The sequence below is a fragment of the Chanodichthys erythropterus genome, chromosome 20, assembly GCF_024489055.1.
Source record: "Chanodichthys erythropterus isolate Z2021 chromosome 20, ASM2448905v1, whole genome shotgun sequence".
Classification (NCBI taxonomy): domain Eukaryota; kingdom Metazoa; phylum Chordata; class Actinopteri; order Cypriniformes; family Xenocyprididae; genus Chanodichthys; species Chanodichthys erythropterus.
The window spans coordinates 12,605,191-12,631,873 of NC_090240.1; the positions used below are offsets into that span (position 1 = coordinate 12,605,191).

A 26,683-nucleotide genomic window follows, 5' to 3' on the forward strand; every position below is an offset into this window, starting at 1 on the left:
AAATATGTATAGTACTTTTATGTTACATTTATACCCATTGTGCGAGCTGTATCTTTAATACCACATGGTTTATATACACGTTGTTGCTGATTGGGCTGACATTTTTGACACACCCACCAAACAAGAGAAAATGTACAGTGGGTACGGAAAGTATTCAAACCCCCTTAAATTTTTCACTCTTTGTTATATTGCAGCCATTTGCTAAAATCATCGTTCATTTTTTCAAAAGTTCTTTTTTTTTTTCCTCATTAATGTACAAACAGCACCCCATATTGACAGAAAAACACAAAATTGTTGACATTTTGGCAGATTTATTAAAAAAGAAAAACGTCTCGGGTTACAGATGTAACCCCTGTTCCCTGAGTAAGGGAACAAGATGCTACGTCGAATGACGTGATGGGAACCCTCTGCATTTTGTGTTCGTGAAGCACGGACCAGGAAACTATAAAGCATACCCAGAACAAAGAACGCTAGCTTCTGGAATATGTCTGAAGCAAGACGCTCACAGGTATGCTGGGGGTACGGCAACGTGACGTAGCGTCTCGTTCCCTTACTCAGGGAACAGGGGTTACATCTGTAACCCGAGACGTTCCCTTTCGTGGGGAACGCTATCCCAACTACGCCGTATAACCAAGTACCTGTCTGTTATCTTGTAGACAGAACTGAGGAACCCGGAGAGGAGCCTACGTCCAGGTTGTAAAACCAATAAATGTGTGCTGGGATGACCATCCAGCAGAACCACATATGTCATTAATGGATATTCCTGACATTTAGGCCTTTGAGGCCTTTGAACACGGACAGCTAATGGAGATGGCTGTCCGGCCGCGTCATAAGCAAGTGAGATAGCCTCGACCACCCACTTGCTCATTCTCTGCTTAGATGCTGGACCTCCTTTCTAATGAGACCCATAAAACACACAAACAATTGATCTGTTTTGCCCCACAGGGCAGCTCTGTGGACATATGCATCTAAAGCCCTCACTGGGCAGAGCAGATTGAGTTTCTCCTGATCTGAAGTTGTAAATGGAGGAAGATGGAAGGCCTAAAGTACGATGGAACCTGGGACGTTGGTGGGGACCTTAGGCATATAGCCTGGTCTAGTGTGCAGGAACGCTTTGACCATTCCAGGTGGGAATTCCAAACACAAAGAAGCAGCTGAAAGTGCTTGAAGAACTCCTATTCTTTTAAGAGATGAAATAGCCAGTAGAAATATGGTCTTTAAGGGTGAGGAATTTCTCTGAAATTTCCTCTAGTGGTTCGAAGGGAGCCTCAGCTATCCCTTCTAATACCACGGCCAAGTCCCAGGCCGGAGTCCTTGTACGTACTGAAGGCCTCAGCCTCAGAGTACTACGGAGGAAGCGTATAAAAAAGGGGGTCTCGACCTACCGAAGAATCCCCCAGAGGAGTATGGCCGAAATGGCCGCATATACTTCCTCGTGGAGGGAGCTCTGGAGTGGAGTATGGTCTCCACAACCTCAGTTGGGAGGGCAGCATCTATGAGCCTGGCCCCCTCAGAGGCCAGGCCCACATTCTCCATAGTTCTGGGCGTGGATGAATTATCATGCTGCCCGCTTGAGACAGGAGGTCCTGCCTGAGAGGAAGCTCCATCAGGGAGCCATCTAGAAGTGATACTAGGTTTGAGAACCATATTTTGGTTGGCCAGTACAGGGCTATCAATATTAGACTGACCCCTTCCTGGTGTACTTTCTCCAGAACAGGAAATGCATACAGACGCAGCCTCGGCCACGTCTGTACCATGGCATCCAGACCCAGTGGTGCTGAATGAGATAGGGAGAACCACAGTGGACACTGGGTTGATCCCCTGAAGCAAATAGGTCGATTTCAGCTCAACCAAAGTTTTCCAAAGTGAGCTCCACACCTCAGTGTGGAGACTCCATTCCCCGGGCCTCGGCCCCTGCCTCGACAGGGCGTCTGCTCCCACATTTTAACACTCTGAGGTCTGAAAACGCGCCGGCGCGTTTTGCAGGGTTTTTTTCACATTGCAGCAAAACAGACTTAAAATGCTCCGTCATTTTTTGTCATAGAGACATAAGTAATATATCAATTGAAACTATATAATATCTTATTTTATTTGTATGCACTCAGAGTAAAAACACAATGTTGTGCTTTTTGTAAAATAAAGAAAACTAACATGATGCGTGATTTCTCCTCTCCCTCTGAACGAAGTCCAATCTGATAGTTCTCAGAAAATGAACTGTAACTTAGTGAATACTAATCACAGAAAAATTAAACTTATGTCTAAGAAAACGTTAAGATGTCAGGTTTTTAAAAAAAAAAAAAACCTTCCGTGTTTATGTAATCTGTATGAAAAGAGAGCCATGTCAGAAGTCTGTGATTCAGCTCATTATCCGCTAATGCGGCCATGCCCACGGAGCCAACGCTATTCAGACGCAAATTCAGAGGCAATACATGCATTCATCGTCTCAATCGTGTATTTATTGTCTTGAAAAGTGTTTATCTGGATGTAAAAGTCATGGTTAGCGAGCTCTAGAAGACATGCAGTTAGTTCCTGTTTTCTTTTCTTCTATAGATGAATTATAGATGAATTTTTGTTTCTTTAGCACCCACGGGCTGCAGTATGAATTGGAAACTCCATTCATGGAATAACCTCTTCTTCTTTTAGATGAATTTGTGGACTAAAAATGCACAGAGCGCCCTCCGACTTCAAGGGTGAATTGAAAACACCAGCGCTCATAGTAATGACAATGAATATAGAATAAATAACTACTCTGTATAGAAAATTGACATAAGCATATGAGAATCCAATATTTCTCCAAATGTGCATGCTTTTAAACTAAAAGCCTATATTCAGACTCTTTGCATCACAGAAATACATTATATTTTAAAGTATAATATAAAACCATTACTTTATATTGTAATAATATTTTTCTGTATGTTTCATATATCATAATGAGCTTGAGACATCACAGAAGGTTTTTTTTCACAGCCTACCTGACTGAAATGCCTCATTAATATGCAAGTCATTTCAGCTCATTACTATCCAATTCTTTTGTCTTCTCAGGTGAGAATGGCCCATTTTCAGTGGTGATTCACGCCTCCTCGCATACTGTGTTTCTTGGCAAAAAGTGTCTTACAAAAACTAAATCAATATATTGTTTTATATGAAGGAGTAGGCAGCCTAATTTTTACATAATTTTGAAGCAAAAACTCTAGTTTACAACCTCCAATACCCTAAAGTATTGTAAACACAGATTTACTATACTTTTTTTGGCCTTATTTCAGTGACTCAAGTTTTTTGTTTTTTCAATAACCACGCATAAATGTTATTCCTTCAAAAACACAAACATGTACATACATGTTCCTCACATATTATTGTAGCCTAGTTTGTGCTGAATACAGTGTAATGACACTTTTTCCATTAATATGTTTATGAACAACTGAAAAAAGCACAAATGTCAGGGCATGTCAAAACTTCTCCAGGCCCCAAATCAGCCTCAGACTCCAGAGGGTTAATGCCCTCAGGTCTGGGAGGAAGTATTTTACTGCAAGAAATACCGCCATCATTTCCAGCCGATTTAAGTGCCAGGAACTGATGGTCCTCCCAGAGACCCTGAGCCGAGCGACCACTCATGATCGCCCCCCAGCCCATGAGGAAAGCATCCGTCGTAAGCATTACGCGACGACGAGAAGTCCCCAACATGGGTTCTGGGACAGGAACCAAGGCTTTTTCCACATGACCAGAGCACGAAGGCATCGCCGTGTGACTTTTGATCTTGCGAAAAGGATTTTCCCTCGGAGAAAACCCCTTGGTCCTGAGCCACCACTGTAAGAGTCTCATGTGCAGAAGGCCAAAAGTAATAACGTTGGACGCGGCTGCCATCAGACCCAACAGTCTCTGAAACTGTTATACAGTGAGTGACTGGCCTAACTTCACCCCATTCACGGCTCCGAGAATGGAAATTACACGAGCAGGAGACAGCCGCGCATGCATCATGGTAGAATCGCAGATTACTCCTAGATAGTTTGCAATCTGACTCGGAAACAGCACACTCTTTTTGGCATTGAGCCTCAGCCCAAGCTTTTTCAAGTGCGACAGAACAACATCTCGATGTTGAACTGCCAACTGGAGTCTCAATGGAGCCAGCGCTGCATCCACGCACTTCATGAACATGCGGGGTGATAATGATAGGCCGAAAGGAAGAACCCTATATTGGTTAGCTTTGTCCCCGAAAGCAAACCTGAGGAACTTCCTGTGAGAAGGATGGATGGATGGATACATGAAAGTAACCAACTTTCAGGTCTATCACAACAAACCAGTCCTCGGACCTGATCTGTGGGATAACCCTCCATCCTTCTTTGGAACAATGAAGTATAGGTTGTAAAACCCTGACAGCTTGCTGGGAGGAGAACCCCTTTTATAGCTCCTTTTTGCAAGAGCGTCATAACCTCCTGTTCCATTACCAGAGACTGCTCGGGGGCCACCACTGTGGGAAGGACCCCATTAAACTGGGGCGGGCGAGACCCGAATTTGTAACCCTTTTCTATTGTGAGCAGCACCCATTTTGAAATATTTGGGAGAAGTTTCCATTCTGCCTTATTTACAAAGGGAACCAGTCTCTCGAGACTGGCCTCTGGTGTTTTTTGAACACTTGACTCGGCACCTAAAGCGGCGAACCGGCAAGGAACAGCCAAATCAAGTGATGACCGGCCCTCCTCGGAGAATCGGTGGAGACCGCTGCGCCCTGAAGCACACTGGGTGGCAGGGTTAGCAGATACACATATATATACATACACATATATATACATACACACACACATGCATGCATAATTACGGACACGTGATACATGCGCAGCCTCGGCAAACGCAAGACCCGAGCCGTATATTCATTCTTGCAGACTTAATCTACGCGCTGCCTCGGCAACGCGAGATCCGAGCTGTATATTCTTTATGAAAACCCAATCCACGCTCTGCCTCGGCAAGCGCGAGATCCGAGCTTTGCATTAAACTTTTATTCCCTCGAGAATAAAGCCAACAGGAGTGGAGCTACAAAACTCCCGCTAGTGCATACTTTTCTTTGGGACATTTTTATGAATGAACACTGTCACTGTCAGTTGTGAGCTGATGTGCATGCTCCACTCCCAGCAAACGACACATTAATCGTGTGTATCCCAACTCGCTTTGTAGTGTAGCACAGGGGAAAAATCAAACAGCTGTTCATGATTGATTTGTTATAAATGTGTGATTTTGAAACACGATATGTGTGTGACTGTGAGGTGGTGATCCTCAGATCGATATCACAATATCCACCTCCTCAGAGCTGGACATGTGAATATCGGTGCCTCAACCCGGGGGAAGAAATCGCAGAGCGTGCTTCCACCTGGGAGACGGCACTGAACCTGGCAGGTGAAGGCAGAGAAAGGGCGGCGCCCATCTCTAACCCCTCTGTCAGATCCATTTGTGAACCCCACAAACGGAGCCTCCGGCCTGCCTCAGCAGAAGCGGGACCCGATCCGCGGGGAACACTGGAGCACAGTGTCCTGAGAGTGAGTTTTTACAGTGCACACAGACGGCTCCCTCAAGAGCTGCCTGGGCATACTCACTCCCACTTCACTGCTGTTTCTCGCCATAATACGTCTTTTTTATATATAAATATATGGATTAGTGTGAGATACTGTTGTCGCCCTCAGACGAAGAGATCGTGATTATTTATATGTGATAAGACAAACAACACCAAATAAGACACACAAGATACAGAGAGCACTTGCTGAAGACAACAGAAGCTAGCGTTCCTTGTTCTGGGTATGCTTTATAATTTCCTGGTCCATGACGTCACCCGCCTCTGACGTCATGTTTCCTCATTGGTTGGATACAGAGGTGCTTCACGAACACAAAATGCAGAGGATTCTCATCACGTCTTTCGACGTAGCGTTGATAGTTACCACGAAAGGGAACTGAAATATCACATGGTCCTAAGTATTCAGACCCTTTGCTGTGACACTCATATATTTAACTCAGGTGCTGTCCATTTCTTCTGATCATCCTTGAGATGGTTCTACACCTTCATTTGAGTCCAGCTGTGTTTGATTATACTGATTGGACTTGATTAGGAAAGCCACACACCTGTCTATATAAGACCTTACAGCTCACAGTGCATGTCAGAGCAAATGAGAATCATGAGGTCAAAGGAACTGCCTGAAGAGTTCAGAGACAGAATTGTGGCAAGGCACAGATCTGGCCAAGGTTACAAAAAATTTCTGCTGCACTTAAGGTTCCTAAGAGCACAGTGTCCTCCATAATCCTTAAATGGAAGACGTTTGGGACGACCAGAACCCTTCCTAGAGCTGGCCTTCCGGCCAAACTGAACTATCGGGGGAGAAGAGCCTTGGTGAGAGAGGTAAAGAAGAACCCAAAGATCACTGTGGCTGAGCTCCAGAGATGCAGTCGGGAGATGGGAGAAAGTTGTAGAAAGTCAACCATCACTGCAGCCCTCCACCAGTCGGGGCTTTATGGCAGAGTGGCCCGATGGAAGCCTCTCCTCAGTGCAAGACACATGAAAGCCCGCATGGAGTTTGCCAAGATGGTGAGAAATAAGATTCTCTGGTCTGATGAGACCAAGATAGAACTTTTTGGCCTTAATTCTAAGCGGTATGTGTGGAGAAAACCAGGCACTGCTCATCACCTGTCCAATACAGTCCCAACAGTGAAGCATGGTGGTGGTAGCATCATGCTGTGGGGGTGTTTTTCAGCTGCAGGGACAGCACGACTGGTTGCAATTGAGGGAAAGATGAATGCGACCAAGTACAGGGATATCCTGGACGAAAACCTTCTCCAGAGTGCTCAGGACCTCAGACTGGGCCAAAGGTTTACCTTCCAACAAGACAATGACGCTAAGCACACAGCTAAAATAATGAAGGAGTGGCTTCACAACAACTTCGTGACTGTTCTTGAATGGCCCAGCCAGAGCCCTGACTTAAACCCAATTGAGCATCAATGGAGAGACCTAAAAATGGCTGTCCACCAACGTTTACCATCCAACCTGACAGAACTGGAGAGGATCTGCAAGGAGGAATGGCAGAGGATCCCCAAATCCAGGTATGAAAAACTTGTTGCATCTTTCCCAAAAAGACTCATGTTTTAGATCAAAAGGGTGCTTCTACTAAATACTGAGCAAAGGGTCTGAATACTTAGGACCATGTGATATTTCAGTTTTCCCTTTTTAATAAATCTGCAAAACTGTCAACAATTCTGTGTTTTTCTGTCAATATGGGGTGCTGTGTGTACATTAATGAGGAAAAAAATGAACTTAAATGATTTTAGCAAATGGCTGCAATATAACAAAGAGTGACCCCGTTTCGAGGAAACATGTCGTTCAACCCGAAAAACGTAGCAAAACATTGCACACCGGTTTGAGCTGGAACGTGCCCCAGGTATCTATGTAGCCCCTCCTTCTGAAAAGTTCAATGTGCTCTGATTGGTCGGCTAGATCAGTGTGTTGTGATTGGTCAATTGTGTTGAGCGTCTTTTAGAAATGGGAGTTCAGAAACAGTGCTAACTGATTTAGAGAATAACCCCTTTTCGAGTGACTTTTTCAGGCTCAAACAGCAACATTACACACCAAAGAGAGTTGAAAATTTAAAAAAAAAAAAAAAAAAAAAAAAAAAAAAGCATAATAGGTCCTTTTTAAGCGAGATGAGGGTGCGATGAAACCTTATTTAGCATTTGATAACTATTCTGCAGAAACAGAATCTGAAAGACTCCCACAATTTTGTAATTCAAGTGTTAAGAACCTGGTTTAAAGTTTGCTCTTTATTCTAGTTGCCATAACCTTGAATTTCAACAGTTAACTGTGAGTGTGTGTGTTTGAATACATGCCAGTGACCTTCTCCTATTCACACACACACACACACACACACACACACACACACACACACACACACACACACACACACACACACACACACAACCAGCAGTGCTCATGCAATACTGAGCTCATCTGAGCCAATCCTGAGACCAGGACAGGGGCATAAAATCTGTTCTATTTAAAGTGATTCTCAGAACAGCAGAGCAGCTCCATTTACACACACATCTCCTCACAGTTCACTGTCAACCAGAAAAAAAGATGTTTAACATATAAAAAAAAAATCATAAATCACTCTCTACTGTCAGCCACTCCACTAATCCTTTGTTTTAAGGTGACATTACAAAAGGATATTTTTTCAATTTACTCCATTCAAATCAATTATTCGCAACATAACAGACAGAGCATAAAGGACACGCTAATCACATCTGATAGTTAAAATCAGGGTGAAAATATTTTATTAAAAAATAATTATGGCCCTCAAGGTTGATGCATACAAAGAAGACTAATTAATTTCAAGTCCGCCTCTCATTTGTGTCTGATGATAGAAAAACCATGCGTATTATGAGACACTTCAGCCTGATTCTTAGCTAATGATTCTCATAATGAGACACTATAATATCCAGACATCAGAGGTGCTATTTCCTCATCACGACAGGTTTTATGACGGTTTGGGTGTGCAGTGAGAAAGAAGAAGGTAATCTGATGAATAGATCGGAGGAGAAGTTTACAAACTGCAGCTGAAAACATAAAATATCATGGAGCTAAAGCTGTAAACAAGGAAACCTCTACACAACCTTCAGAGCTGGAAATGAAGGACATCAATATTTTATAATGGGTGCAAAAGAAATCCTGGATAATATTAAACACTCATGTGCCTTTGAAAATCAAGGTCTGTTCATACCAATCTGACTGCATGTTTCTGCAGCTCTTTTTGATATTGTGGGATCTGTGATGCCACACAGGCAAATACATTTGCATATGCCAGCCTCCAGAGCAAGCCTTTGATGAATAGTTGTACATCATTGCACCATAGGCCAGTTCAGTCACTTGACGGGTGGCATTTGCCCACACTGGATGTATACACAGTATACAGATGCACACTCAGTTTCTGACATACTCCACGTGCTTGAGTCTGTCGACATCAGAACAAATGGAAGAGTGAATGATTTTGACGTGTCCAGTTTAAACAGCTCATTTGCGCCTCTTTACAGACTTCAGAAGCTCCCAGTGCCAGAAACAAGTGGATGGTTTATTTTTAATGGTGTTATAAATCACGTCTGAGCATTTTATGTTTGTTCGGAGCATTTGTTTTGTATAAAGCAGTCAACTGTATTGGATCTGACAGCAGCTGTATCACAAACCTTATGTCAATGATTTCATAATGCTTTTCTGTAAATTACGGTTTTATATATATAATGTTTTCAAAACACTTACTCACATGCATTATTGAGTGGGTGTTGATAATGTTTCCTATGCAATGATGTTAGCAAATCATAAGTGGGCATTTACTGACAAAACTCATAGGAGCCGCTCCTTAAGGGTGCGCTAGAACCAGTTTTTACAAGATGTAATACAAGTCTAAGGTGTCCCCTGAATGTGTCTGTGAAGTTTCAGCTCAAAATACCCTATATATTTTTTTTAATTCATTTTTTTAACTGCCTATTTTGGGGCATCATTAACTATGCACCGATTCAGGCTGCGGCTCCTTTAAATCGCGCGCTCCCTGTTCTTCGGAGGTCTTTTTAAGGTGCCCTAGAATCAGAATTTGAATTTACCTCGGCATAGTTGAATAACAAGAGTTCAGTACATGGAAAAGACATACAGTGGGTTTCAAACTCCATTGTTTCCTCCTTCTTATGTAAATCTCATTTGTTTAAAAGACTTCCGGAAAACACTCGGATCTCAACATAACACCGACTGTTACGTAACAGTCGGGATCATTAATATGTATGACCCCAATATTTGCATAATGCCAGCCCATTCGACGCATTAGACAAGGAAAGGCAGTATTAACGTCTGGATCTGTGCATAGACAAGGTAAGCAAGCAAGAACAACAGCGAAAAATGGCAGATGAAGCAATAATAACTGACATGATCCATGATATCATGATATTTTTAATGATATTTGTAAATTGTCTTTCTAAATGTTTCATTAGTATGTTGCTAATGTACTGTTAAATGTGGTTAAAGTTACCATCGTTTATTACTATATTCACGGAGACGAGAGTCGTTGCTATTTTCATTATTAAACACTTGCAGTCTGTATAATTCATAAACACAACTTCATTCTTTATAAATCTCTCCAACAGTGTAGAATTAGACGTTAGCCACAGAGCATAGCCTCAAACTCACACAGAATCAAACGTAAACATCTAAATAAATACTTTACTCACATAATTCAAAGCATGCATGCAGAATGCATGACGAACATCTTGTAAAGATCCATTTGAGGGTTATATTAGCTGTGTGAACTTTGTAAATGCATTGTATAGTCGAGAGCTCATGGGGCAGAGGGAACGCATCTCTTAAAGGGGCCGTGCTGAAAAAATCAGTGCATAGTTAATGATGCCCCAAAATAGGCAGTTAAAAAAATTAATTAAAAAAATCTATGGGGTATTTTGAGCTGAAACTTCACAGACACATTCAGGGGACACCTTAGACTTATATTACATCTTGTAAAAAAACAATCTAGGGCACCTTTAAACAAATGAGATTTATATAAGGAGGAGGAAACAATGGAGTTTGAGACTCACTGTATGTCTTTTCCATGTACTGAACTCTTGTTATTCAACTATGCCAAGGTAAATTAAATTTTTGATTCTAGGGCACCTTTTAAGGATTAGTTCACTCCAGAATTAAATTTTCCTGACAATTTACTCACCCCCATGTCATCCAAGATATTCATGTCTTTCCTTCTCCAGTCGAAAAGAAATTAACATTTTTGAGGAAAACATTCCAGGATTTTTCTCCATATAGTGAACTTCACCAGGGTAATCACTGAATTAATTTCTTTTCGACTGAAGAAGGAAAGACACAAACATCTTGGATGACATGGGTGTGAGTAAATTATCAGGAAATTTTAATTATAAAGTGAACTAATCCTTTAAGTACATCGTAGAACCATTGGCACCAATGGTCTCTGCAATCAATTTACCTCACGATGCTGTCGAGAAGCGCAGCCTCGGATGGGACTAACATCTCCATGTTTATTATAGAGGTTAGAGTTTTTTTTTCTAGACACGGGTGTTACAGAAGGTCATTTGCTGCGCTTGAGTACATCACATATGATGTATATGTCTTAATTTATTATAAAAACCCTATTTAAATCAACTTCACATGAGTTTATAGAAGTGGCTGTTTATAATAAACCCACATAAGCAGAAAAATCTAGACAAGCATCTTACCTAAAACTGATTAAAATGCACAGTTCCATGACTTGGCTCTATTTAATACTGTTATAATTTTATTCTTTCGTCGGATACCATTCATATTGAAATGAAATGAAAGCATGCAGAAGATTAGTCCACAGACGGCAGCTCAGGTTGGTCAAAAAAACATATGAGGAGAAGCATTACGATAATACAACATCAGCAATCACAGACATTCAGACAGTATTAGATTTCTCAGAGGACTGTTGAGTTTGCCGAAAAACAATAGGTAATTTGTCCTGGAAATGTCATGATATTGTGTGAGGAAAAACACAGACATGGCAGACCTAAATGGGATTAAAATCACAAAGTGTGCTTGTGAAACACAAATTACTCTAATGTTCAAGAATACTAGTCTCGTCCGTATAGGGCTAAAGTTTTGGTTGCACCACAGAGGCAGTTTTCACTTTTCAGGGAAATCACCTTATAAATGGTTTCCTTATTGATTTCTTTGCATTTTAAGGGAAAATTAGTGAAAATACTTTACATTTGTTATTTCAGAGCTCTCTGCCTGACCCTGATTGGCCAATCCCAGCATTCAACAATGTGATATTTTCTAATATTCATGGTCATTCATGGCAATGCTGCATATCAGACCATCCAGGTACCAAAAACCTGTACTATTTTAATAGTATCTCGTAGCACACCACAGATCCTTGGTTTATATGAAATCAAGCATTCTGCGTTAGTTCAGGCAGGCCTCATAGCCAAGCTCCGCTATCAGCTGATTCGCAAATTCCAACCCCACCCATATCAGCTGATCCGTTTTTTATGGACTCCATTGGCTACTCTCAAATAAGGCGCATTACTTAAACACAGCTTCCGTCTGTCTGCTTGCTTGGCTGCTTCCACTGCATGCTGCTTGCAATCAAGATAAGTCTTTTTATGTTATGTCACTATCGTTTTTGTGTCGTCTGCTTTATCAGTCCATTTATGAAGTATGAATACACAAGGTTTAATTCACGTGTCAGTAAACAGTCTGTTTTAATACTCGGAGTGATTTACTAAGCATAGCCAACATGAGATTTGCTTTTAATCAGAGACAAGATTTGCAGATCAGCTTGCTGAACTCTATACAAGGAAAGAGGCTTTTCGCTTTGTATTCGCATATCAAACGAAGCTACAGCAATCATAGATTTTGTACAGCAGAATGTATAACAAATTCAGACAGCATATTAGTGAATATCACCAGCAATAGATCGCTAGCAGATTTTGCAGTTAAGTAGACACTGTGTTTCCTTACTATTTGCACCTTATGATTTAATGCAAACAATGTATTCATCTATTTACATATGAAGTATGCAAGCAGATGCATTTCAGCGATTATATCTGGGCATATACTATTTCATAACTATGGGACGAACAGCGATTTATAATAATGTCGGATTCGTCAGCATATTGGTAGACTTCACTGCTGACACATAAAATTGACAATTATTGTAACTTACCGAGGCAGTTCCAGGTAGGCTATTCCAAAGACTATAGAATAAAACAAGACGTGTCACTCGTATTGTTGTGAATGGGAGAAATTGTAACGCACAATATGGTGGAATAAGTCTCGCCTTCAAAATAAGAGCCAATCGCCGACTGGTAAAGTCAACGTGTCACCGCAGCGGCCGTTAGAAGCACTGGTTTCTGGAGAAACAGTCAGATGCGCGCCTCCGAAATGAGGCATGTCTGCGCATGCGCATTAGCTTGATCCAGCCTAAAAAATACATTTTTTTTGTCATGATTCAAGCGTTTGGAAAAAAAATTATGAGACAGTTGTTGTCAGAATTCATTGGTGATTTCAAATATGAAATTTAATCGAAAGCTTGGCAAACAGCTTTGGAGAATTTGATGTTTCCCCATTCAAAGAAATAGGAGCTGCATGGATGCCCAGGATGCCCGAGAGGCGTTTCAAAGATGGCCGCCGAGTGAAATGACTTGTCTTAAAGGGACTTTGGCTATTCTCAATGAAGCATGAGTACACCGATGATTCTGAAATCATATCATTTTGGCAGACACATATTTGCCATGGAGGAAGGAAAGCCCATGTCCAGAGCCTTGTTTGTCTCCCATCGACGCCTGCTATGCCAATGCTACGAGCTTCCTTCCATTCACTGTGCTAAGTGTTGCTACAAGTGCAGCTTCCTCCACTCCTGTCTCTACATTGAAGGCCATGGGGCGATGGTCTTCAGCTGCTTATGCACATTATCTCCGGCCCGATGCTCGAACCATCCTTGTGAAAAGCAATGAGTGCTTCTCCCTGATCCATGGCTTGAAAATAAATATTATGGCTTCAATAGCTGTTGGGCCTGTATACATTTAAATACAGTAATGTGACCGCAGGTGCGTGATGACGCTGCATGTGCTTGGTGCGTGTCCACTGGCACAGAGCAGAGTGAGCGTTTTCAATTAATTTCTTTAAAATTGAGCGTGAAGTTCAGAAAAGCTGAAGCAAATTACATTCACAGGATTCGTTGCACAAGGTATGAGAGAGCTGTGAGAAACGCGTAATTTGCTTGATGTTACGCTTGCAGTTGCGGACTCGCCCGCCGTTAGGCCTATTTTCCATTCAAATGCTCTATGAAGGCATCATTTATGTTGTTTGGACTTGGCTAATATATTAAAAATATGAAAGGCTGCTTTCGATTTCAAATTCTCACGTGCACTTTGTGAAGAGCGCTCACGCATGTGACTAGTTCTTAAATGTACTTGCTTCTCAAAATAAAAATAAAAAATACTGTATTTCGATCAATGGCTCTAGCTACATTCCTCATGCTAGCTTCACATAGATCAATTGGCTCTTAAATTCAGTTAGATTAGCTTTCTGAAATGCTCATTTGGTTCCTCTTTTTTAGCAGGAAGAGCCAGGGAGGATAGCCTTGTATGGTCTCTTTGGGGACTTTGTGCAGCTCTCCCAGTTAAAAAATGGGAGGTTGTCCCCAGAAGCTGCTGCTGTTCCCGGTCTTAGCTTTCATGGAGCTCATGAAAAGGACGGGGAATTAAGAACAGAGCCATACCGCCAAATGTATCTTCAGCAAAATATGCTGACTTAAAGGGTTAATTCACCCATTTCCTCTCTCATGATCCATAAAGGTACTAAAACACATCCAAATCAGTTCATGTGAGTACAGTGGTTCAATATTAATATTATAAAGCGACGAGAATATTTTTGGTGCGCCAATTTCAAAACACTGCTTCAGGAAGCATCGTAGCATAATGAATCATGTAGCATATTGAATCATGATTCGGATCACGTGTGAAACAGCTGAAATCATGTGACTTTGGCACTCGAACAGCTGATTCGACACACTGATTCATTATACTCCCAGGCTTCCTGAAGCAGTGTTTTGAAATCGGCCATCACTGTGTAAGTCGTTATTTAGTTTTTTTTGGCGCACCAAAAATATTCTCGCCGCTTTATAATATTAATATTGAACCACTGTACTCACATGAACTGATTTAAATATGTTTTTAGTACCTGTATGGATCTTGAGAGAGGAAATGTTATTGCTTCCTATGGAGGCCTCACGGTGCCATCGGATTTCAACTAAAATATCTTAATTTGTGTTCCGAAGATTAACAAAGGTCTTACGGGAACGGCATGAGAGTGAGTAATAAATTACATACCCTCATTTTTCATTTTTAGGTGAACTAACCCTTTGAGTGGTCCTGACTGAAATACATCTTGAGCCTTCGTTATCAGTCGTAGCAGCTCAAATAAATATTTTATGTACACATATTTATTTATTTTGCCAGTAGCTGTGTAATAAGTGGGAAAACATATGATTAGTATGGGATAATGTGCATCCAGTTGGTACAAGATATCAGCAGTTACGTCTGAATGTAGCATAATGCTGTTTGGTGATGCCAAGAGCGAAAATTAAACCTCGGATATGCTTATTATCATTATTTACCAGCAGAGACAACAGACAAATCACCTGTACAATCGAAGAATCAGAAAATCTGAAGCTAGAAAGACAAAAAAAGAGTATGTAGTAAACACTAGTAATTTTGTTGGCCATGTAAGGGAATTGATTATTGTGTAGACTGCTCTCTAAGGGTGCGTTCACACTTGTAGTTCGGTTCATTGGTCCGGACCAAAGAAGAAAAAAAAACATTTAGTCCTGGTCCGATTAGCGTTCAGATTGGCAATTTTATCACCGAACCAAAAGATGCCGAACCTTAATGCATAGGGATACATTCACAACCTGATTGGTCGGATTTGATGACGTATTGTCTATTTTGAGACGGAACTTACCGAACATCCAAAACAATGCTGTGAGCTGAGGTAAATGCGCTTGTGTGTGTGTAGCGGTGCGTAGCCTGCATGTGATGGTATTTTGGCCAGCTGGGAACTCGTGAAGAGCTATAAAATGTGTGAAGACACACACAAACGATCTGCTGCGTGAAGATGCGTGTGATGCCTGTGATGGGAAAACTCGCGACTATGACAAGAAAAACCGACATGCGTGAGGATTCTGTCCTTTTTAGGGTCTCTACTTCCTGTTTTTGGTTCGGTTACATGTCTTTGGTTCGTGTTGCGTTCATATATCATTCGAACCGCACCAGAGTTCGTTTGGAAGCGGACTGAGACCCATCTTTTCAGCAGTCTCCGTCTGCTTGTTTGGTGCGCACCAGGGTTCAGATGGCAGCGTTCACATATGTTCAAATGAACCGCACTAACAGAGCAATCGCACCAGGGTTCGTTTTAATCGAACCAAACATGACAAGTGTAAACGCACCCTAAAACTCACCTGATCCATGTCAAACATACCTGAACAAGCTACTTTATGTCTTCAGGATTACTAGAAGGCTACAGACAGGCGAGTTTTATCAGGGTTGGAGGTAAACTCTGTGGGACAGTGGCCCTCCAGGACTGACATTGCCCATCCCTGTTCTAACACCATTGTGGTATTGAAACTTAAAAAGTAAGTTTGTATTCAGTTGGAGCTCTTTGTCTAAATATTTCCTCCATGATGTTCTAAATTAAAACAAAAAAAACAAAGAAAATAAATATTCTTTTAACATCCTGGGTGCTAACAATTCATATGTGCTTATTATATCATATCACCTACAACCATGTGAGACACAACCTGGTTTTATGAAGAAAGTTGTGTAATCGTATAGCAGAAGTCATGCGAGCCTCGCAGCAGCAGGCCTGCTGTCTAATTGGCTGTCCCACAAGCCCAGTCTCCAATAACATTATGACACCATGATAGAAAATACTTGGTGTTCATGAATCCATCATTACCAGATCATATTCTTAGATTAAATTTCCATTACACATGATTGCTCTTGGCAGTGGTTGTGGGTAGGGTCCAGTTAGAGCAACAAAATGATGTCCTTTGGAAGATGTTATGTTGTGGTTTATTCTGACAAGGCTTATCTCATGGGGCCAGTCCTGGCATGAAAATGAGTTCTGCTGATGGGATTTGTGTTAAAGATAACATTAATTTACTGTATTTGGCTGAAGACTGGTGAGGGAGTGATTAGGAATAAACTTTTGTTATTTCAAGGTGAGCAAAAGTGTCAGTTTGCTGTTGGCAAGATTGTCAAGGATAGAAATAATGAGTACGACCATGACCATGACTAATGAACTATGTATGAGAATTGTTTCACAAGCAGTTTATTTAATTACCTACAAGATTTTCTTGTTTTATCATTTGGCATCTCATTAAGAAGCACATTCTTCAGAAGATATTCCAAAATGTGCACTGTAAAAAATGACCGTGATTTTAACAGTAAAAGACTGTAAAAAAACTGTCAATTGGTTTACAGAAAGTTTCCGTACTATATACGGTGAAGAATTGTTTTTGGAAGTGAAAAATAACAATTCATTGTAAAATTTACAGTGAAAAACCGTAAATTGACATTCCCACAATTCCCTGCGTGACACTTCACATTTGATATATTTCTGTTGAAATAACTCTGTTTCTTCTTAGTTTTTCTCATTTTTTTCTAATCAGTTATGTACATTAGGGTTTTATGTTACATCTAATGTTGTTAAATTAATGTTTATTGCATTTTTAAAATTTCATGCATGTTACCATGATGGTGTTTAGTGTGTGTGTGAATGATACTGTGTGCACCTTCTATATGTTAGTATTGTCCTTCTCAGCTTGTGGAAAATCTGCTTGTGATGAACTTTGATTCTCCATGTGACTCTTATCACCACTGTGTTTGGTGACTGTCAGTATATTATAAAGGTACAAAACAGATATTAGTACTTCATTAGGTTGGTAAATTAACATTATATCAGTTAATGAAATACGTTATTTTACCGTAAATTTAACAGATTTTTTTTTTTACGTTTGCTACTGTATTTTTTACAGTAAAGTTCTGGCAACCACAGCTGCCTGTTTTTTACCGTAAATTTTACTGGGATTTTTTTTACAGTGTGGGGAGTGACTTTGTTTTTTTTAATTAAAGCTGGTTAAAATGATCTTGTCTGAAGAAGATTGAGGATTTGGTAAAAAAGTAAAAATGTATTTTAGCGCAAAATCTTGCCTCTTGTTCACATAGTACCTAGAGTCCAACTTGTTCATAAGTTACACTGTGCCATACGTTTTCACATTAAGGAAAAAATTGAAAAAAAAAAAATAAAAATTCCTTTGACAAAAGAAATGCAACTTCATTGGCAAATGATGAAAATTTTAAACAATAAATCAATTTAATTTAATATTTGCAAAGGCCAAAATAATTGTCGTTAACTTTATATGACAGCCTAAAACAAATGTTGTAACATTTCATTTGTTTTTATATATATCTTTAACTCCTCATTGTGATATGAATAACCAGTCCCGCAAACCTACCAAAGTTTTGAGCTGTGCAGTATACTGTAAAAAATTATTATTTTTTTGATGTTGTAAATAAATCAATAAATAAAACAAGTTTAATGGAGCAAGTTTTATAAGACAATATTACTTTAGTCTTTTACTTCAAAATATCAGGTTTAATTTGATGTCTTACTTGCTGTTTCTTTGTAAATATTTGTGAAAATTGTTTCAAAATAAATCCTGCACCATTTTTTTTTTCTTCAGTGTATGTGTTTAATTCCCTGAAAGGAACCAGCTCATAAGAGTCATTTGTTTGAGAATCAGTTAACCAAATACAGAAATACACTGCAAAACTCACAACTCAACCAAATACAGAAACGTGCTGCAAATACTCACAATGCAACCAAATGCACTGCAAATAGCACAGACCACAATTGAAAGGTTTCAAGGGGACCCCAACAAGTGATGAACCTGGCTGGGACATGCTTATTGTTCAAAGTCTACTTGTCAGTGGTGTTGTCGATGACCTGAAAGATGAGTTTTTCATTTATTTTAACATCCTGATCATATGATTCCTTAGCCTTTTGGATATTATTAGTCTAAGGCCTGTTTCACACTGCAAGCGTAAGCAGCGCGTAAGTGTATTGCAGGAGCGTCGCGTAAGCAACAGTTAAGCGGGGGTTTCTGCGCCGAGTCTATTTTTGCTGCACTGCTGACGTTAAATTAAAGTGAAAGCACACTTTTGATGGAAAATAAATATAATTTCACACACAAAGTGTTCAAAATGCACAGAATACGCCTATGTCTATTGTGTTTTAACAAGAATTTGAGTATGACAGAAAAGAAAATTAAGAACTAAAAATAATTATAGAAGACTTACCCATATAAACTTGTTTTTAATTATTCAGTTTGGGTTAAAGTATGTTGTATTGTAAAAAAACTAAAGTAAACCAGCCAGAAAATATGATATATAAACATTATTTTAGTTATTACACAGAGATATATATATAGGCTGCAACATTCCCAAATCAAACCCGAGTTTGCTGGCTTGTAAACATGTGCACGTGGCAGATGATGTAAAACACAAAGCTTACCTCATTCGTGTGCAGCAATGGATGACACAAAGCTTTTATTTATTTATTTTTATTTATTTATTTATTTATTTATATGAGAATGTTGTACACCTCCCCATGTTAACAAACTTTCAAGACTCTCAAGTTTATAAATGATCAACTTATAAAAACAAATTTATAGCTGTTTTTGTAAAGAAATGCTCACTTTATATGCAGCTTCGCGCCGCTGCTGTGACGCTGTACAAACGCTTGCAGTGTGAATACTCACGAGTCTCTGCAGCTGCAGTGACGGTGTAGTTGCGCTCACGCGCTGCTCACGCGACGCTCACGCTTGCAGTGTGAAACAGGCGTAAATATTCTGACGAAATACACAATTAACTCTGAAATATTATAGAAGTTGGCTGACTTTTACAACTGTAACAAAATAATGTTCAAGGTTCACGAAAATAAATTCTGTAATGCTTAAGTAATCAAGTAATGTGAGTATTTGCAGCACATGTGTTGTCAAACTAATGAAGATGTTATCATAATTTGCTGGTGTTTTTTTTCTGTTTGCATGTGTTTTCTTCAGTTGCAGTGTGTTGAACTCTCTCGGCCATTGTACAAAATACTATTTCAGCCTTTCTACTTCAAAATTTCAAGTTTAATTTAATGTAAACCTTCACAAGTAAATCTACACCTACAACTGTTTTTTTGTTTGTTTGTTTGTTTGTTTGTTTTTCAGTGTACTCAGACAATGCATACAGATAAATGATGCTTTTAGTGAGGGCAGTTAAATCTGATTTTAGTCTGATTCAGATTTTTAAATTTGATTTTAGTGGGGTTCCTTCTGCTGGATAAACATTTTTATGTACCTTTTTTTAAATATAAAATAGACAATCTTATTAATATTAATATTATTAATATTAAATCTTCCAAACCATGGCTTTGCTTTACCAAATACACTTTAATACTATTAACAAATACTGTTGTAATGCACTTTATTTGGGAGTAAGCCAAACTCTTATTTCAAAATTGCAATTGGTCCAGAATGCAGCTGCAAGGCTCCTTACTAACACAAAGAAAAGGGAACATATTGGGGGGGGGGGGGGGGCAAAGTTGACAACACTTTGAACGTCAACAGGAAGTTACTCCACCCAGGATCGCTTAGAGCACCTTTAATTGCTTACTGCTCTCAGTTCCGAAAACTTGCCTGAAAACAAAAAGGGGATCATGCATTTTCGGTTGCCGGCCCAAGACCGTGGAACACCCTTCCCCATGACATCAGATCTGTACCCTCAGTTGATGTTTTTAAATCTCACGTGAAAACATACTTGTTTTCTATATTGTTTTAAATGTTTGTTGATTTTTTTTTTTATATTATATTTGTTTGTTGTGTCGCTGTACAGTCCTTTGGTCTACTTTGTAGTGGAAAGGGTTCTATAAATAAAGCAAACTTGAGACTTTAATAAATTTATAATAATGATTTCATGGGAAATTACATGCGTCATTAGCCCATTCTTGTCACATCATGCAGTTTTTTTTTTTTTTTTTACGCATGAAGGCCAAAAGTTACACTGTGTCCTTTAAGGGTTCCGTAGGTTGTTGTCGGCCATGTTGCCAGAAATTGCCAACTTTCATTGAACTTGAATAGCTTCTGACTGCTTTTACTGTGAGAATGTGTGACTTTGAAGTACAGTTGAATTTCTGTTAGTGTCCAAGTCGCATATTCATGTAATATTAGTGATGAAAAGGATAAGAGTGTGTGAAAGACAGACTAAATACGAGATTAATGGGAAGAGGAAAAGAAGTAAACTGCCTGATTCCTTCACGGGAACAATGCCAGACAGAGCACACCCAGATGTTGTTTAGCATGCAGTGAGTTTAGTCCATTAAAGGAGAGCTGTGATGAGGCTACCTGAGGTTGACAGCCAGAGGAGATTGGCCTCCAGATTTGTTTAGTTTCCTCATTACTGTGAAGGTTACCGACCCCATCAGTGGCACAAAACAATTTCGAAAAGCACACAGATTACCAAAATCAGCAAACTTGGCCAGACTGCCTTAATTAGGCTGAATAGCTCAATCTTTTTCACATCAACATGCAGTTCTCAGTTAATCTTGGATGAATGAACGTATTCCAATAAAAATGAGAAAGATAATTGTGAATTGGTTGGTTTTCTCACCCTCTATATGTGAACAGATGTTGTGGTGACAGTTTGGAACCTCATAATGAATGCAGACCCACATCTGAAGTCTCATACCAGTCAGTTGTCACCAGGCTGAGAGGGATCATTGAGTTCTTATGCATGTAAGCTGTCCTGGTGCAAAGGATTGTGGGATTGGAGGATGTAAGAGAGATGGAGAGACAAGCGGGAGTGGAGGTGTACCTATTTGTAAGAAGTAAGAAGATTATGTTTGTGTTGAAGGACAACGTAACCAGACAGATGAATGAACAGAAGAGCAACACAGATTGAAAGGATGGATGGATGGATGGATGGAAGGATGGATAAATACATAAATATTATAAGTAAGGTGCTAATTTACTTGATGTAAGCTCAGAAATTAACCAGGGCCTAGGGTAAGAATACCACTAAATGTGATAACATGTTCCAGATATGTACAATGTGGCGGCAGATGACCTTTTCTAACCATAAAAACAGTTTACATTAAATACTTGAAATGAATCATTTAAAATAAATAAATGTTCAGTCTGGAAAATTATGACTTTTAGGTTATTGACTGTATAAACAAATAGCGGTAAATAGTTACAGGCTATACAGTCTCTGACACAAACACACTAAACACATAACTAGATGTAAACTGTAGAATATCAAATATTTATAATAATATACGTCTAATGATAGATGCAGGTAAAAAACAAAGACATTCACTATCAATGGGTGAATTGATTTGAATTGAACTGATAAATTAAATTCAGTCAAACAAATGGAACTGACTTGACCAGATTAGGAATTATTTGATTTGTTAGAAATGATTAATAGAAATGCATTGAAACTCATCTGAATAGAACTAAACTGAACTAAAAATAACTACAGTAAAATAAATGATACCGAACTGAACTGAACTGAACTAAAATGAACTAACTTTACTTGTTATTGTAAATCTACTGATGTATTAATTACTCAACTGAACTGATTTGAGTTGAGCTGATGAATTCAGTTCAGTTTAGCTTGTTTGAACTGATTAGGAATAAAGTTATTTGAGTTTATGTGAGTTTAACTTAATTGTACAAAAAAAAAAAATCCACTAAATTGCATTGAACTGACCTGAATAGAAATGAATTGAACTAAATTATAGCTGAATAGAAATGTACTGAACTTCAGTAAGATAAATTTATACTGACCTGAACTCAAATGAACTAAACATACTTATGACCTGACATGTAATGAAATGAATAGAAATTAATTGAACTGAAGTAAACTGAACTGAATTGAAATAAATAAATTATAATGAAAAGGGTAACACTGAATGGGTAACAAAGGTAAAAAAAAAAAAAAAAAAAGTTATTATAAATCTGTATCAAATATTCAACTGAACTGATTTGAATTGAAATGATGAATTCAAGCTAAATAAACAGAACTGAACTGACTTGACCTGATTAGAAATAAATTGATTTGAAGTTTAACTTAATTAAAAAAAATCCACTGAACTGTATTGAACTGACCTGAATAGAAATGGATTGAAATGAACTGAGCTCAATTATTCTTAACTCAGCTTAATAGAAATATATTGAACTACAGTAAAATAAATTATACAGACCTGAACTCAAATGAACTAAACTTACTTATGACCTGACATATACTGAACTGAATAGAATTGAACTGAAGTGAAATGAACTGAATTTAAATAAATTATACCAAAATGACATGAACAGAAATTAACTCATTGTTCAGTAACAATGTAAGTAAGCAAAGTAAACAAAATTATGCTGAACTGAGCTAAATTGAACTATAAACTGATTTGAATTGAATTGATGAATTCAATTACGATGAATACAAACTAAACTGAACTTAACTGACTTGACCTGATTAGAAATGAATTGATTTGAAGTTGAAAATTTACACTAAACTGAACTGAATTATGGTATTATGGTATTAATATTACTGAAACTGGCCTGAAAAGAAATGGATTAAAATGAACTTAACTGAATGATTCTGAACTCAGCTGAATAGAAATGAATTGAACTACAGTAAAATAAATTTTACTGAACTGAACTGAAATGAACTATAATTACTTATGATTTAATCTGGAATGTACTGAACTAAGCAGAAATGAAGTGAACTGAAGTAAGCTAAACTGAAATAAAATAAATTATACTGAACTATTGAAATGTTCTGACCTGAATATAAATGAATTGATCTGAATTCAGTTAAGCTAAATTATACTGAACTGACCTGAACAGAAATAAACTGAATGAACTTATTTAACTACTAAATTATACTGAATGGAACTAAATTGAACTTATACAAACTTACCCTTATTAACTATATTGACTTATACTGAACTGAAATAAATGAACCGGAGACAGGTAGGAAAACATTAGAGCAGTGGATTTACTTGGAAACACAAGCAGAATCTCATGTTTAAGTCAAAAAACAAGCAGCACAACGAGGTCAGTGTGACATCACCTATTCACATGCTAACAGACTCCCTGTGTGCCTCAGACTGAGCCGGCTAACTCATTTTGATCTCTGATTGTATCTGAGGTTGTAAGAGCAAAGCGATCTCTAAGACAGAAGGAGCAGGCAGAATATTAAAGAGACGTCACCCGTCAATGCCTTTAAGTGTAATCCCTGATTCAGCTCCAGTGGGTGAAATCTTAGATGCACTGCCAGGGCATGAAGAACATATGCCAACGGGAGAATAAAGGGACACGGAGACAGAAAGAGACAGATAGAAAGAAATGGACAATAAAGGAAGAAGAGAGAGAGATATTTAGAATGAATGAAGGAGACTTAGAGGACAGCTGGAAAAAGTAAAAGGAGAGAGTTTGGAGGTTGGAAAGAGGATGAAGAAACATACAAATGAATTCTGTGGCCGACTGAGACACTTTGAGGGGAAACTGAACTCATGTTACGTCAATAATCTATACATATTAATCACAATGATTAAGAATTTATAGTAGAGGTTCGGAACATGAGCCCTAGAGGAAATATGAAGTAAAAAAGGCATGAAATAACATGCCAGCAGAACTCGATTTTATTTTATTTTATTTTATTTTATTTTATTTTATTTTATTTTATTTTATTTTATTTTATTTTATTTTATTTTATTTTATTTTATTTTATTTTATTATTTTATTTATCCCATATTTTACCAGGAATAATCCCATTGAGATAAAAATCTCTTCAACCAGGGAGTCCTGGCCAAAATGGCAGCACACAAAGTTTCACGCATAAAATATTTCAAGACAAACAATAAAAGAAAACAAAAAAAGGTCCTGTCCAGCACTCAGAACAAACAAGATATTTAAATGTTAATTAAAACAAGAACATGATTCTTTCAAATATGACACCAAAAGGTTTCTAAAAATAATTAAAGATGGGAGCTCATCTAGCATCAAAATACTCTGGATTTCATTCCATAGTCTAGGCGCATAACAGGAAAAGGCACTTTTTCCAAACTCAGAGTATGATCTAGGCACAGTTAAGTGTAGTAGTAATTTGAAGGACGATCTAGTTTTATAACTACCAGAACAATAAGATAGAGACTACAGATATATAGAGGCAGTTTACCTATAGAGCTTTGGCAATAAACATCAACATGTGCATTTTTCTCCTCTGATACAAGGAGGGCCAGCCAACCAAATCAAACAAAGTGCAATGATGGGTACGTGTAGTCACAAATCGTATTGCAGCATGGTATATACAATCTAATTTTTTTTTTATTGAAGATACATTAGCATGCATATAAATCACATCGCCATAGTCCAGCACAGAAACAAAACAACTTTGAATAATTTGCTTTTTTGCTTCAAAAGGAAGACATTTCTTTAAATGAAAAAGAAACCCCAATTTGGGTCTGAGTTTTTTTGAAAGATTTTCAATATGAATATTAAAACCCAACCTTTCATCAAGCCATATGCCCAGGTATTTATAGGTATTTACTCTTTCTACACAGTCCCCTTCCAAAGTTAAAATGGGTGGAATCACAAGTTTGTTACGAGAGCGAGTAAACAGCATATATTTAGTTTTCTTAATATTTAAAACCAACAATGAAGATTGCAATACCTGGAAGGAATCTTGTAACAGCTCTACGGCTTTTTTCATGGACTGTGCAGCCGTATAAATAATTGTATCATCAGCGTATAAATACAGTTTAGCTGAAGTTATCTCTTGACCTAAATCATTTATATAAATTGAAAATAAAATTGGTGCTAAAATTGAGCCCTGGGGAACACCTTTCTTAATTTCTAGTTTTTTTGTGTAATTTTCAACTGAGACACACTGCGTTCTTTCACATAAATAATGTTTAAACCAATTTATACTCATTTTACTAAAACCTAAGCAGCAGAGTCTATTTAATAGAATTTTGTGATCTACAGAATCAAAAGCTTTAGAGAGATCTATAAAGCAGCACAGTGATTTTTATTATCCAAAGAGGTAATAATATCATTTGTGACGAGTGTTGCCGCTGTTACAGTACTATGGGCTGACCTAAAAGCTGATTGGTTTCTCTTTTATAATTTTTCCTTTAATTTTAATATAATCAGGTAAACTCATAGAGGGTTTTAGACCAGGAACTGATTTGCACAACTTCCAAAATTTAGGGGGATCATTCAAATTTTCACTTATCGCATTTAAATAATAATCACATTTAGCTTTTTTTTTTCTTTTTTTTTGCCAATTTTGTACTATTATTTCTTAATGTCCTGTAATGTACCCTTTGTATTCTTTGCTTTAACCCATGCAGCATCCCGTTCTTTGATGCATGAGGAAATTAACTCTGTATACTCTCCCTCTTACTCTAAATTTTTTAAAAGGAGCATGTTTATCACATACTTAAAAAAGTACATTTAAAATACTCCCATGCTTAATCTACATCAGGTATCAATGAAACCACATGTAAATCACTATCATAGAAATCTTGCAAAAAAGCTTGCTCGTTAAAACGCTTAAAATAACGTCTTAAATTAATACGTGGTTTACTTTTTGGAGTCGTACAATTTCTCACACATACTATAACACAGTGGTCACTTACATCATTACAGAAAACTCCGGATGCAGAAAATCTATGAGAAGCATTAGTTAAAATGACATCAATTAATGAAGATTTGTTTGGGTCTTTTTGATTTAACCGTGTTGGGAGTTTATCAATTGCTCCAAACAAAGAGAGTCACAAATATCCTTGAATGGATCGGACAATTTTGAAGACCAGTCCCAGTTTAAATCCCCAAGTAAAATCAATTCGGAGTTAGTCCAGTTATGAAGAAGATCAGTAAGTGAAGTAATAGCTTCACTTGATGCTGACAGTGGACGATAACATCCAATGACGATGATGTCATGACCACTTGAAAAATGTAATTTTTATTGCCACCAATTCAAATTTGGCTTACTAACAGAGTACAAACAGGTG

The 26,683-nt window shown here is 38.3% G+C and overlaps 1 protein-coding gene across 1 annotated transcript in view; it reads left to right on the forward strand.

Annotated features, from left to right (window-relative positions):
• samd10b (sterile alpha motif domain containing 10b) overlaps positions 1-26,683 on the forward strand; it is a 125,858-nt gene that overhangs the window by 44,515 nt on the left and 54,660 nt on the right. The gene's annotated exons all lie outside the window — the stretch shown is intronic.